The sequence below is a fragment of the Oncorhynchus clarkii genome, chromosome 25 (assembly GCF_045791955.1).
Source record: "Oncorhynchus clarkii lewisi isolate Uvic-CL-2024 chromosome 25, UVic_Ocla_1.0, whole genome shotgun sequence".
Taxonomy (NCBI): Eukaryota; Metazoa; Chordata; class Actinopteri; order Salmoniformes; family Salmonidae; genus Oncorhynchus; species Oncorhynchus clarkii.
This window is the reverse complement of record NC_092171.1, coordinates 21,197,987-21,211,369: the sequence shown is the minus strand read 5'-3', so window position 1 is coordinate 21,211,369 and position 13,383 is coordinate 21,197,987.

Genomic DNA, 13,383 nt, shown 5'->3' with positions numbered 1-13,383 from the left:
GGACCATGACCATGTATTGATGTTGCCTCAGAAACTATATGTCCTTCAGAAAGTATTCACTTGACTTTTTCCACACTTTGCTGTGTTACAGCTTGAATTTAAAATGTATTAAATGTTGTGTCATTTTGTGTCACTGGCCTACACACAATACCCAGTAATGTCAAAGTGGAATTATGCTTGTCGATTTTTTATCAAATTCATAAAACATGAAAAGCTCTCCCGAGTGGCGCAAAGGTCTAAGGCACAGCATTGCAGTGCTTGAGGTGTCACTACAGACCCGGGTTCGATTCCAGGCTGTGTTGCACGGAGACCCATGAGGCGGTGCACAATTGGCCCAGTGTCGTCCGGGTTACGGGAGGGTTTGGCCGTCACATTGCGCTCTAGCGACTCCTTATGGCAGGCCGGGCGCATGCACGCTGACTTTGGTCGCCAGTGTGGTTTTTCCTCCAACACGTTGGTGTGGCTGGCTTCCGGGTTACGCAAGCAGTGTGTCAAGAAGCAGTGCGGCTTGGCAGGGTCGTGTTTCGAAGGACGCACGGCTCTCGATCTTCGCCTCTTCCGAGTCCATACCGGAGTTGCAGCGATGGGACAAGACTGAAACTACCAATTGGATATCACAAAAAGGGGTAAAAATTACACCAACAAAAAAGTATGAAAATCTGAAATGTCTTGAGTCAATAAGTATTCAACCACTTTGTTATGGCAAGCCTAAATACGATCAGGAGTAAAAATGTCCTTAACAAGTCACATAATAACTTGCATGTAATCACTCTGTGTGCAATAATAGTGTTTAACATGATTTTTGAATGACTACCTCATCTCTGTACCCCACACATACAATTATCAATATTTAATCAGTATTTAAGATACTCTTTGATGGTTTCAGGGTTCTTTCAGAAGATGGGCAGGGACTCTGATGTCCTAGCTTCAGGGGGGAAGCTGGTTCCACCATTGTGATGCCAGGACAGAGAAGAGCTTGGATTGGGCTGAGTGGGAGCTGCCCTCCCATAAGGGTGGGAAGGCGAAAGAGACTAGAGGTGGCAGAGCAGAGTGCTTGGGTTGGGGAGTATGGTATGCGAGCTTCAAATGAAAGCCAGTGGAGTGTTTCGGGGGAGCAGGGTGACAGGAGAACTTGGAAAGGTTGAAAACCAGGCGAGCTGCAGCATTATGGATAAGTTGCAGGGGTTTGAAAGCACAAGCTGGGAGCCCAGCCAACCGCGAGTTGTAGTAATCCAGGCAGGAGATGACAAGTGCCTGGATTAGTCTGCGCCGCTTCCAGTGTGAGGTAGTGTTGTACTTTATGGATGTTGTAGAGAATGAACCTGCAGGAGCAAGCCACTGCTTTGATGTTTTCAGAGAACGACAGGGTGTTGTCCAGGGTCACGCCATGGTTCTTTGCACTCTGGGAGGGCGACACTCTGGAGTTGTCAACCGTGATGAAGAGGTCTTTGAGCGGGCAAGCTTTTCACTGAAAGAAGAGCAGCTCTCTCTTGTTAATGTTGATCTTGAGGTGGTGGGCCAACATCCAAGTTGAGATATCTGCCAGTCGAGCAGAGATGCGTGTCACCACCTGGGTGTCAGAAGAGGGGAAGGAGAAAAGTAGTTGAGTATCATCCGCAAAGCAATGATAGGAGGGACCATGTGATGATATAACGGATCCGAGTGACTTGTACAACGATATCATAACCTCCATCGATAAGAGACAGTACTGTGCAGCTGTATTCACCAACCTGGCCAAGGCTTTAAACTCTGTCAATCACCACATTCTTATAGCCTTAGTTTCTCAAATTACTGCCTCGCCTGGTTCACCAACTACTTATCAGACAGAGTCCAGTGTGTCAAATCGGAGGGCCTGTTGTTTGGACCTCTGGCAGTCTCTATGGGGGTGCCACAGGGTTCAATTCTCGGGCCGACTCTTTTCTCTGTATATATCAATGATGTCGCTCTTGCTGCTGGTGATTCTCTGATCCACTTCTACGCAGACGACTTCATTCTGTATACTTCTGGCCCTTCTTTGGACACTGTGTTAACTAACCTCCAGACGAGCTTCAATGACATACAACACTCATCCTGTGGCCTCCAACTGCTCTTAAATGCAAGTAAAACTAAATGCATGCTCTTCAACCGATCGCTGCCCGCACCTGCCCGCCTGTCCAGCATCACTACTCTGGACGGTTCTGACCTAGAATATGTGGACAACTACAAAATCTAGGTGTCTGGTTAGACTGTAAACTCTCCTTCCAGACTCACATTAAGCATCTCCAATCCAAAATGAAATCTAGAATTGGCTTCCTATTTCGCAACAAAGAATCCTTCACTCATGCTGCCAAACATACCCTCGTAAAACTGACCATCCTACCGATCCTTGACTTCGGCAATGTAATTTACAAAATAGCCTCCAAAACTCTACTCAGCAAATTGGATGCAGTATATCACAGTGCCATCCGTTTTGTCACCAAAGGTACATATACTACCCACCACTATGACCTGTATGCTCTCTGGTGCAGTCTGCTTTCCACCAGACACTGAGAGATTAATCACAATTTCAGCAGGACAATAACCTAAAACACAAGGCCAAAAGTGGAGTTGCTTACCAAAAACACAATGAATGTTCCTGAGTGTCCGAGTTACAGTTTTGACTTAAATCTGCTTGAAAATCTAAGGCAAGACCTGAAAATGCGATGATCAACATTTCATTTGACAGCGCTTGAAGAATTTTGAAAAGAATAATGGCCAAATGTGGCACAGTCCAGGTGTGGAAAGCTCTTAGAGACATATCAAGAAAGACGACCAGGGGCCTCCCGGGTGGCGCAGTGGTTAAGGGCGCTGTACTGCAGCGCCAGCTGTGCCATCAGAGTCCTGGGTTCGCGCCCAGGCTCTGTCGTAACCGGCCGCGACCGGGAGGTCCGTGGGGCGACGCACAATTGGCCTAGCGTCGCCCGGGTTAGGGAGGGCTTGGTCGGTAGGGGTGTCCTTGTCTCATCGCGCACCAGCGACTCCTGTGGCGGGCTGGGCGCAGTGTACGCTAGCCAAGGTGGCCAGGTGCACGGTGTTTCCTCCGGCGCATTGGTGCGGCTGGCTTCCGGGTTGGATGTGTGCTGTGTTAAAGAAGCAGCGGCTTGGTTGGTTGTGTATCGGAGGACGCATGACTTTCAACCTTCGTCTCTCCCGAGCCCGTACGGGAGTTGTAGCGATGAGACAAGATAGTAGCTACTACAAAAATTGGATACTACGAAATTGGGGAGAAAAAGGGGTAAAATTTAAAAAATAAAAAAAAAAAGACGACCAGCTGTAATCTCTGCCAAAGGTGCTTCTACAAAGTATTGACTCAGGGGTGTGATATTTCTGTATTTTATTTTCAATAAATGTGCAAAAATGTTTAAAAACATGTTTTCTCTTTGTCATTATGGGGTACTGTGTGTAGATGGGTGAGAGAATAAAAACAATTTAATCAAGTTAGAATTCAGGCTGTAACACAACAAAATGTGGAATAAGTCAAAGGGTATGAATCTATTCTGAAGGCACTGTATGGTCAGCGTCACGGTCAATCAACCACTGATACAGGACTTAGAGAGAAACCCGCCTGGCTTTATGGTAACTCAATAACGAGGAGATTATCAAAGGCTATACAGATGGCTAGTGGCTAGACGAGACACCACGCAGTACATGTTTATGTGTTACTCATCCTCAAAGCTCTCCTCTTTCCCCAAACCCCTGTTTCTCTAAGTCCATCATAACATCATTTCCCTCTTCCTCAATCCTGGGATGAAGGGCAGTTAAATTTAATCGTCTAGAAAATTTGGTCAGGTTTTTTTTAATGGTTGCAACTGTAACCTACTTAACACTCCTTGAAACTTTCTGCTATTCTACATGTGAGTGGTTTAGAGAGTAAGCGAGATTGGCTCATCTTTCGATAGAGCTGTGAGGATTCTGCTGATGACATTTCCATTAACAACCGCACATAATATGTTTATTGATCCCGTTAACTTGGGCCTTTAAGTTCTCCCTTCCTCACACGGGTTCATACAGGCATGGAGGCGTTGGGGGGAGGTGTTTATAGATTGCCTATACTGTGGATGCATTGGGTCAGTAAGTTGCGCTGACAACGCATGGGATGGAGGCAGATCTGAACAGCAACATGACAACATTTCACAGTGAATTACAAAGACAATACTTTGGATCATTACTTTGTGATAATACAGTATGTTGTACAGCATCATCATAAAGAAGAGGGCTAGAAAAGTCAATCATTGAGGTTTTATAACATAGGCTAATAATCCTATGGCTCTGCTGTACATTCTCTGACTGTTGTAGATGGAGGCATGGATATAAACACGCTCACTGTTGTAGCCGTCCGGTCATAGAGCTTGCATGCAATGAGTCCATTGCATCAACTAAATGTCACACACAGCCTATCATCATGAACCCAGACATGAATGAATCCAAGAACAATGCAAGAGCACCTTCCATATTTCCTGTGATTGTGCACATTCAGCTGGTCTGGTATTAACAGATAGACAACTCAAATCAAATCAAATTTTATTAGTCACATGAGCTGAATTCAACAGGTGTAGACATTACAGTGAAATGCTTACTTACGAGCCCCTAACCAACAATGCAATTAAAAAAATAGGAAAATAATAAGAAATAAAAGTACAAGTAATTAAAGAGAAGCAGTAAAATAACAATAGCGAGACTATATACAGGGGGGTACCGGTACAGAGTCAATGTGCGGGGGCACCGGTTAGTTGAGGTAATATGTACATGTAGGTAGAGTTATTAAAGTGACTATGTATAGATGATAACAACAGAGAGTAACAGGGGTGTAAAAGAGGGGGGGGCAATGCAAATAGTCTGGGTAGCCATTTGATTAGGTGTTCAGGAGTCTTATGGCTTGGGCGCTAGAAGATGTTTGCAAGCCTCTTGGACCTAGACTTGGCGCTCCGGTACTGCTTGCCATGCGGTAGCAAAGTGAACAGTTTATGACTAGGATCGCTGGAGTTCTTGACAATTTTTAGGGACTTCCTCTGACACCGCCTGGTATAGAGATCCTGGATGGCAGGAAGCTTGGCCCCAGTGATGTACTGGGCCATACGCACTACCATCTGTAGTGCCTTGTGGTCGGAGGCCGAGCAGTTGCCATACCAGGCAGTGATGCAACCAGTCATGCTCTCGATGGTGCAGCTGTAGAGCCCTTTGAGGATCTGAGGATCCATGCCAAATCTTTTCAGTCTCCTGATGGGGAATAGGTTTTGTCGTGCCCTCTTCATGACTGTCTTGGTGTGCTTGGACCATGTTAGTTTTTTGGAGATGTGGACACCAAGGAACTTGAAGCTCTCAACCTGCTCCACTGCAGCCCCGTCAATGAGAATGAGGGCATGCTTGGTCCTCTTTTTAGGCTGTCTCGTCGTTGTTGGTGATCAAATCGACCACTGTTGTGTCATCGGCAAACTTAACCTCGCTAGAGGGTGTGGGAAATACACATATTATAAAAATTCATGAAACATACAAGTGTTATACATGGGTTTTCATCCAAAATCCAAAATTCCGAATGCTGCCCGCTACCCTAGTGAAGTTAATTATGGTGTTGGAGTTGTGCCTGGCCATGCAGGAGTACAGGAGGGGACTGAGCACACACCCCTGAGGGGCCCCTGTGTTGAGGACCAGTGTGGCGGATGTGTTGTTACCTACCCTTATCACCTGGGGGAAGCCCGTCAGGAAGTCCAGGATCCAGCTGCAGAGGGAGGTGTTTAGTCCCAGGGTCCTTAGCTTATTAATGAGCTTTGAGGGCACTATAGTGTTGAATGCTGAGCTGTAGTCAATGAGTAGCATTCTCACATAGGTGTTTCTTTTGTCCAGGTGGGAAAGGGTAGTGTGGAGTGCAACAGAGGTTGCATCATCTGTGGATCTGTTGGGGCGGTATGCAAATTGGAGAGGGTCTAGGGTTTCTGGGATAATGGTGTTGATGTGAGCCATGACCAGCCTTTCAAAGCATTTCATGGCTACAGAGTGCTATGGGTCGGTAGTCGTTTAGGCAGGTTACCTTAGTGTTTTTGGGCACAGGCACAATGGTGGTCTGCTTAAAACATGTTGGTATTACAGACTCGGACAGGGAGAGGTTTAAAATGTCAGTGAAGACACTTGCCAGTTGGTCAGTGCATGCTCGCAGTACACGTCCTGGTAATCCATCTGGCCCTGCGGCCTTGTAAATGTTGACCTGTCTAAAGGTCTTACTCACATCGGCTGCGGAGAGTGTGATCACACAGTCTTCCAGAACAGCTGGTGCTCTCATGCATGTTTCAGTGTTATTTGCCTTGAAGTGAGCATAGAAGTAGTTTAGCTCGTCTGGTAGGCTTGTGTCCCTGGGCAGCTCTCGGCTGTGCTTCCCTTTGTAGTCTGTAATGGTTTGCAAGCCCTGCCACATCTGACGAGCGTCAGAGCTGGTGTAGTACAATTCAATCTTAGTCCTGTACTGATGCTTTGCCTGTTTGATGGTTCGTCGGAGGGCATAGCGGGATTTTTTTAGAAGCTTCCTGTTTAGACTCCCTCTCCTTGAAAGCGGCAGCTCTAGCCTTTAGCTCAGTGTGGATGTTGGCGGTAATCCATAGCTTCTGGTTGGGGTATGTATGTACGGTCACTGTGGGGACGACGTTATCGATGCAGTTATTGATGAAGCCAACGGCTGATGTGGTGTACTCCTCCTATTCCAGTGTGTGCTAGAAAAACAGTCCTGTAGCTTAGCATCTGCTTTATCTGACCACTTTTTTATTGATCTAGTCTCTGGTGCTTCCTGCTTAAATTGTTTGCTTCTAAGCAGGAATAAGGAGGATAGAATTATAATCAGATTTGCCAAATGGAGGGTGAAGAAGAGCTTTGTATGCGTCTCTGTGTGTGAAGTAAAGGTGGTCCAGAGTTTTAAAGTCTGGATTAAAGTCTCCCTTCATTAAAGTCCCCAGCTCCTAGGAGCACTCCCTCTGGGTGAGCGTTTTCTTGTTTCTTATGGCGGAATACAGCTCATTCAATGTTGTCTTAGTGCCAGCCTCTAACTGTGGTGGTATGTAAACAGCCATGAAAAACACAGATGAAAACTCTCTAGGTAGGTATTTTGATCTACAGTTTATCATGAGATACTCTACCTCAGGCGAGCGATAGCTTGAGACTTCCTTCGATATCGTGCACCAGCTGTTATTTACAAAAATACATAGTCTGCCTAATGTCACGTCTGTTAATTGGTGGTGAATTAGATCAAATTGTGAAATTATATATGACCAGGTCTGCTGATTAACTCCAATCGGGTTAGCCATGGTGAGAAAGGCATCACAGACCTAGGATATGGTTAGTGAAAGGGTTCCTATCTGTGGGACAGGAGTGCAGCAAGTGGAATAGCTACAGAAAAGGAGTTGGTTGCATTAGCACAGGCGGAACAGAGATGTCCAGGAAACACAAGCAGCCAAGGATCTGGTCCATAAATATCAGTCTATCTCTAGACCAGAGAGAACATGGACAAGGTCATCCAGCACCAGAGGAACAGGATAACTCTTAACTCTTTCCACAGGGTCTGTAGATATTCCAACCAAATCAGGACATACTAGGCTATGTCAAAGATGGAGTCCATTAGGAAAACATCTGAGTGTTAATGCATTTTCACTTGGCAAATAGACAATGCAGCAAGTCCTATCCCATTGCTATGGCATTTGACTGCAAATGTGGCAGCTAATGGCCTTTCCTACAGTACCTGCTGACTGCAGGGCAGACCTTTGATTACACAGCAATAATTGCGATGGTCACAGAGGGTGGGTGGGTTCTACTGCTGCTGGTGGCTCCATGGACGGGTTATTTACGAAGTCATCAAACTCTGGACAATTTCATCATGGGAAATAAACAACCTGGGTCACATCCTTCACTGGTGAAATATGTCATGTTGTCTGTGAGCCACCCCGTTAGTAAAACACTCAGACAGAAATACTTACAAATCAAGCAGAAGATGCAGAGTAAACAACTTAATTTAACTTCGTGCTTGGATGCTAAACTTCTAACCAATAATTGTGCAGGTTTTCCTTCCAAATTTGTATCTATCTTCCTAGATAAAATCCCAAATTATATGAAATGGCAAATTATTTAAGTCATTTAGCAGACACTCTTATTCAGAGCGACTTAGGGGAGCAATTAGGGTTAAGTGTCTTGCTCAAGGGCACAGAGATCTTTCACCTAGTTAACTCAGGGATTCAAACCAGCGACCTTTCGGTTACTGGCCCAATGCTGTTAACCGCTAGGTTACCTGCCGCCCAATATTAATTTTATGCTCTTGGGAGGTACAAAATGCACAGTGGTGAGGCCTTGTTCGGATTTAAAATAGCAACTATTGAAATTAGCTCAAATATTTAATTCAGTTCATAGATTCAAAAGAAAAGTACATTTGATACAAATGCTGTATTTAAATAACGACAAGATGGTATATTTTTATCCATAGGCACTAGAGTTTAATCATATCCACACTCACCTTCAGCAGCTACTTTCTGGATAGCACTCTGTCACATCAGATTCACACACATGATTATTCCATAATTGTCACGTTCTGACCATAGTTCTTGTGTGTTTTCCTTGTTTTAGTGTTGGTCAGGACGTGAGCTGGGTGGGCATTCTATGTTGTGTGTCTAGTTTGTCTATTTCTATGTTTGGCCTGATATGGTTCTCAATCAGAGGCAGGTGTTAGTCATTGTCTCTGATTGGGAACCATATTTAGGTAGCCTGTTTTTGTGTTGGGATTTTGTGGGTGGTTGTTTCCTGTCTTTGTGTTCTCTGCACCTGATAGGACTGTTTCGGTTTTGCCACATTTGTTATTTTGTATGTGTTCATGTTTAGTTTTCTTATTAAAAAAACATGAACTCTAACCACGCTGCATTTTGGTCCTCCTCTCCTTCCCAGGATGAAAGGCGTTACAATAATCAATCACAGGCTCACAGAAATTAGATGCTGCTTTGAAAAACAGATTCCTCTCCCCTATACTTGCTGATGCAGGGTTTGATGAATGAATCAGGAGACGGATTAATGTAACATTTGACCGTAATAGTTTTCCTGTGAAATGAATCACACCAGGTAATTCAACAGAATGAAGTACATGATCGACATGGGGATGTCCTCTCATTCTGCGCTAATAATTTAGCTGTGTCTGAGACCCAACACCCTCCCCCCTCGCGCACACACAGATTTAAAAACAATTGTGATTTAATTGTTTTTATCTGGCACAGCCGCCCATAAAGCATGTCCACTAAGGACACGGCATGAGGGCCAGGAGGTCTCCTGGGAAATCTAACAGTTTGTTTGGCGGGAAACAGGAGACGTAAACAAATGGAAGCCCAGGCTGGATTTACTGCTTCCTGATCCATACATCTCTCTGGTCAGACAATCCCCCAATCTCAGCCATTGCTCATCCTGACAGGACACACCACAATGGGAATCAGAGAGACTAACCTGGAGGATCACCATCACCTCTGCTGGGACTGCTCTATTCTCTGTCATGGAGAATGGAGATGTGATATGGTTACACTAACTCTATTTATTTAGTGATAGCCTACACAATATCGTAATTATGTCCACCACAGTGCTTCATGACGGCTGACGATATCTGATGTTTAATCAGAAACAGATGAGACACTGTTCACTTTTGTGACCTATTGTGTTTAAACTGTCGTACAATACCAGGCCTAAAGACAAGCAAGGATTGTACAGTCCCTCTGTGGTCCAATCATACCCCCCCCCCACCCCTCGGCTCATCTGTTGTTGTTTAGGGAACGAGAGATGTTTGATTACATTCCCATATGCCTCGTCCTCTTCAGGGAGGACCCCTACACCACCTAAGCGGTTTAAAAACACAGAGATTTATTGATCTACGCAATTATTTCTTACATCACCCATCTGGATCTACTGAGATGTGGACTCTCTACCACACAGGACTCTGGGTATCATGTCACAATGTGAGATATAGTTCATCTTTGGGAGCCAGTCCCCTCCCCAAAGACCCAACAAGGGAGTCCTTTATATTTATTTTTTAGGGGGTAAGTCAGCTTTAATATTGCAGATTGAAGCTTCCATAAATGTAATTGTCTGCATCATTTCCAATCCCCCATATATATATTTTTGTAAATATATACAGTTGAAATCAGAAGTTTACATGCACTTAGGTTGGAGTCATTAAAACTTGCTTTTCAACCACAAATTTCTTGTTAACAAACTATAGTTTTGGCAAGTCAGTTAGGACATCTACTTTGTGCATGACACGAGTCATTTTTTCAACAATTATTTACAGACAAAGTATTTCACTTATAATTCACTGTATCACAATTCCAGTGGGTCAGAAGTTTACATACACTAAGTTGACTATGCCTTTAAACAGCTTGGAAAATTCCAGAAAATTATGTAATGGCTTTAGAAGCTTCTGATAGGCTAATTGACATCATTTGAGTCAATTGGAGGTGTACCTGTGGATGTATTTCAAGGCCTACCTTCAACCTCAGTGCCTCTTTGCTTGACATCATGGGAAAATCAAAATAAATCAGCCAAGACTGATTACACCTCCACAAGTCTGGTTCATCCTTGTGAGCAATTTCCAAATGCCTGAAGGTATCACGTTCATCTGTACAAACAATAGTATGCAAGTATAAACACAATGGGACCACGCAGCCATCATACTGCTTAGGAAGGAGACGCGTTCTGTCTCCTAGAGATGAACGTACTTTGGTGCGAAAAGCGCAAATCAATCCCAGAACAACAGCAAAGGACCTTGTGAAGATGCTGGAGGAAACAGGTACAAAAGTATCTATATCCACAGTAAAACAAGTCCTATATCGACGTAACCTGAAAGGCCGCTCAGCAAGGAAGAAGCCACTGCTCCAAAACCGCCATAAAAAAGACAGACTACAGTTTGCAACTGCACATGGGGATAAAGATGGTACTTTTTGGAGAAATGTCCTCTGATCTGATGAAACGAAAACAGAACTGTTTGGCCATAATAACCATCGTTATGTTTGGAGGACAAATGGGGAAGTTTGCAAGCCGAAGAACACCATCCCAACCGTGAAGCACGGGGGTGGCAGCATCATGTGGTGGGGCTGCTTTGCTGCAGGAGGGACTGGTGCACTTCATAAAATAGATGCCATCATGAGGGGGGGAAATTATGTGGATATATTGAAGCAACATCTCAAGACATAAGTCAGGAAGTTAAAGCTTGGTCGCAAACGGGTCTTCCAAATGGACAATGACCCCAAGCATAATTCCAAAGTTGTGGCAAAATGGCTTATAAGGACAACAAAGTCCAGGTATTGGAGCGGCCATCACAAAGCCCTGACCTCAATCCCATAGAAAATGTGTGGGCATAACTGAGAAAGCGTTTGCGATCAAAGAGACCTACAAACCTGACTCAGTTACACCAGCTCTGTCAGGAGTAATGGGCCAAAATTCACCCAACTTATTGTGGGAAGCTTGTGGAAGGCTACCCAAAACGTTTGACCTAAGTTAAACAATTTAAAAGCAATGCTACCAAATACATATTGAGTGTATGTCAACTTCTGACCCACTGGGAATGTGATGAAAGAAATAAAAGCTGAAATAAATCCTTCGCACTACTATTATTCTGACATTTCACATTCTTAAAATAAAGTGGTGATCCTAACTTACCTATAACTGGAGATTGTTACTAGGATTAAATGTCAGGAATTGTGAAAAACTGAGTTTAAATGTATTTGGCTAAGGTGTATGTAAACTTCCGACTTCAACTGTATATGTACATATATACAGTACCAGTCAAAGGTTTGGACACACCTACTCATTCCGGGGTCTCTTTATTCTTACTATTTTCTACATTGTACAATACTAGTGAAGACATCAAAACTAAGAAATAACACATATGAAATCATATAGTAACCAAAAAAGTGCTAATAATTTAAATATATTTGATATTTGAGACTCTTCAAAGTAGCCACTGTTTGCATTGATGACAGCTTTGCACACTCTTGGCATTCTCTCAACCAGCTTCATGAGGTAGTCACCTGGAATGCATTTCAATTAACAGGTGTGGCTTGTTAAAAGTTAATTTGTGGAATTTCTTTCCTTATTAACACCACCCATATTAGATTTATATTTTTCATATTCTTCAACTGTGCTGTGAGGTTTCACAAATGTTCTGAACCTTTCTATTCTCGTAGTTTTAACAGATTGTAAATTACAGATTTGTATTTCTGCTAAAAGTTTTATGTTATTGATCTATTGACTATTACAAGGGAGTCCTATTCAATGGGGTGGCTGTGGTCTTAACTGTTCCAATACTGAATAATGAAACACATTTCTGTCATTATAAAAAAAAATGGACAATATCTACATAAAATATTCACAAAAAGTTTGCCTCATGGCTTTTTCAGTCTGATATGAATCGAAAGAGAAAATGTACAAAGAGCCTAAAATAATGGCTTCAAAGCAGAAGTACATTAAAACGCGTGGCATCAAATTAAAACAAAAGATATCCAATACCTCCATTTCCCACCATATTTTGCATTAGTATGCCACCACTCAAGCGTTCAGCTTTTATATTACAGATCCCTTTGACTGTAAAGCTGGGCTATTGCTTTAATTCCCCAGATCTAAGCATTTATTTTACTGTGCGCTAATAAAACCCCAAATTCATCTGCAAATGGTTGACAGTTTCCCCTCCAGGAGAAATGTGCTCAGCATATGGTAAAAATCCATGAACATTATCCAGCAATATTCATTTTATCACTGATGAATCCCAACCTCATGCTGCTTTCTGTTCCAATATCATGGCTCCAGTACTGTACCAAAAGGGAGGGGGGGGGGGGATACAACCAAGAAGCAAACACACAAAATAAACACTAAACTTTCAGCTCACACCACCTCACGCATATCTGACTCCTGTCAGTGTCTTGTCTTGTATTTACCATTCAAAGTCAATTCAGTGGAATCTTCAATAGTGTCAATGGCCTTCTTTTGCTTGATGGTACCCAACTCTACAGTGACCAGATATGGGTCCACAGCCAGGTCCTCACAACCATGTCTACTACAGTATGAATTTACAGCACGTCTGTAGAAACATCATTTTCCTGTTTGTTAAGAGGCAGCTGGTTTGGACAACCATTCATCTTCCCAAACACAGTGATTCCCTTCAGGGTAAATTGGACTGGAGTGACAGTTTCTCTGGAGAATGCTGCTTGATTCATTATTTCCCAAGTACTCTTTCAATGGCATTATTAACTAAACCCAAGAATTCATCCTCCCATTTACTACTACAGTACCACTACCATACAGCTCTACACATGGGTTGGATAGATCTCACTTGATTCATTCTTTGTCAAGAGGGTATAGACCATGACAGGT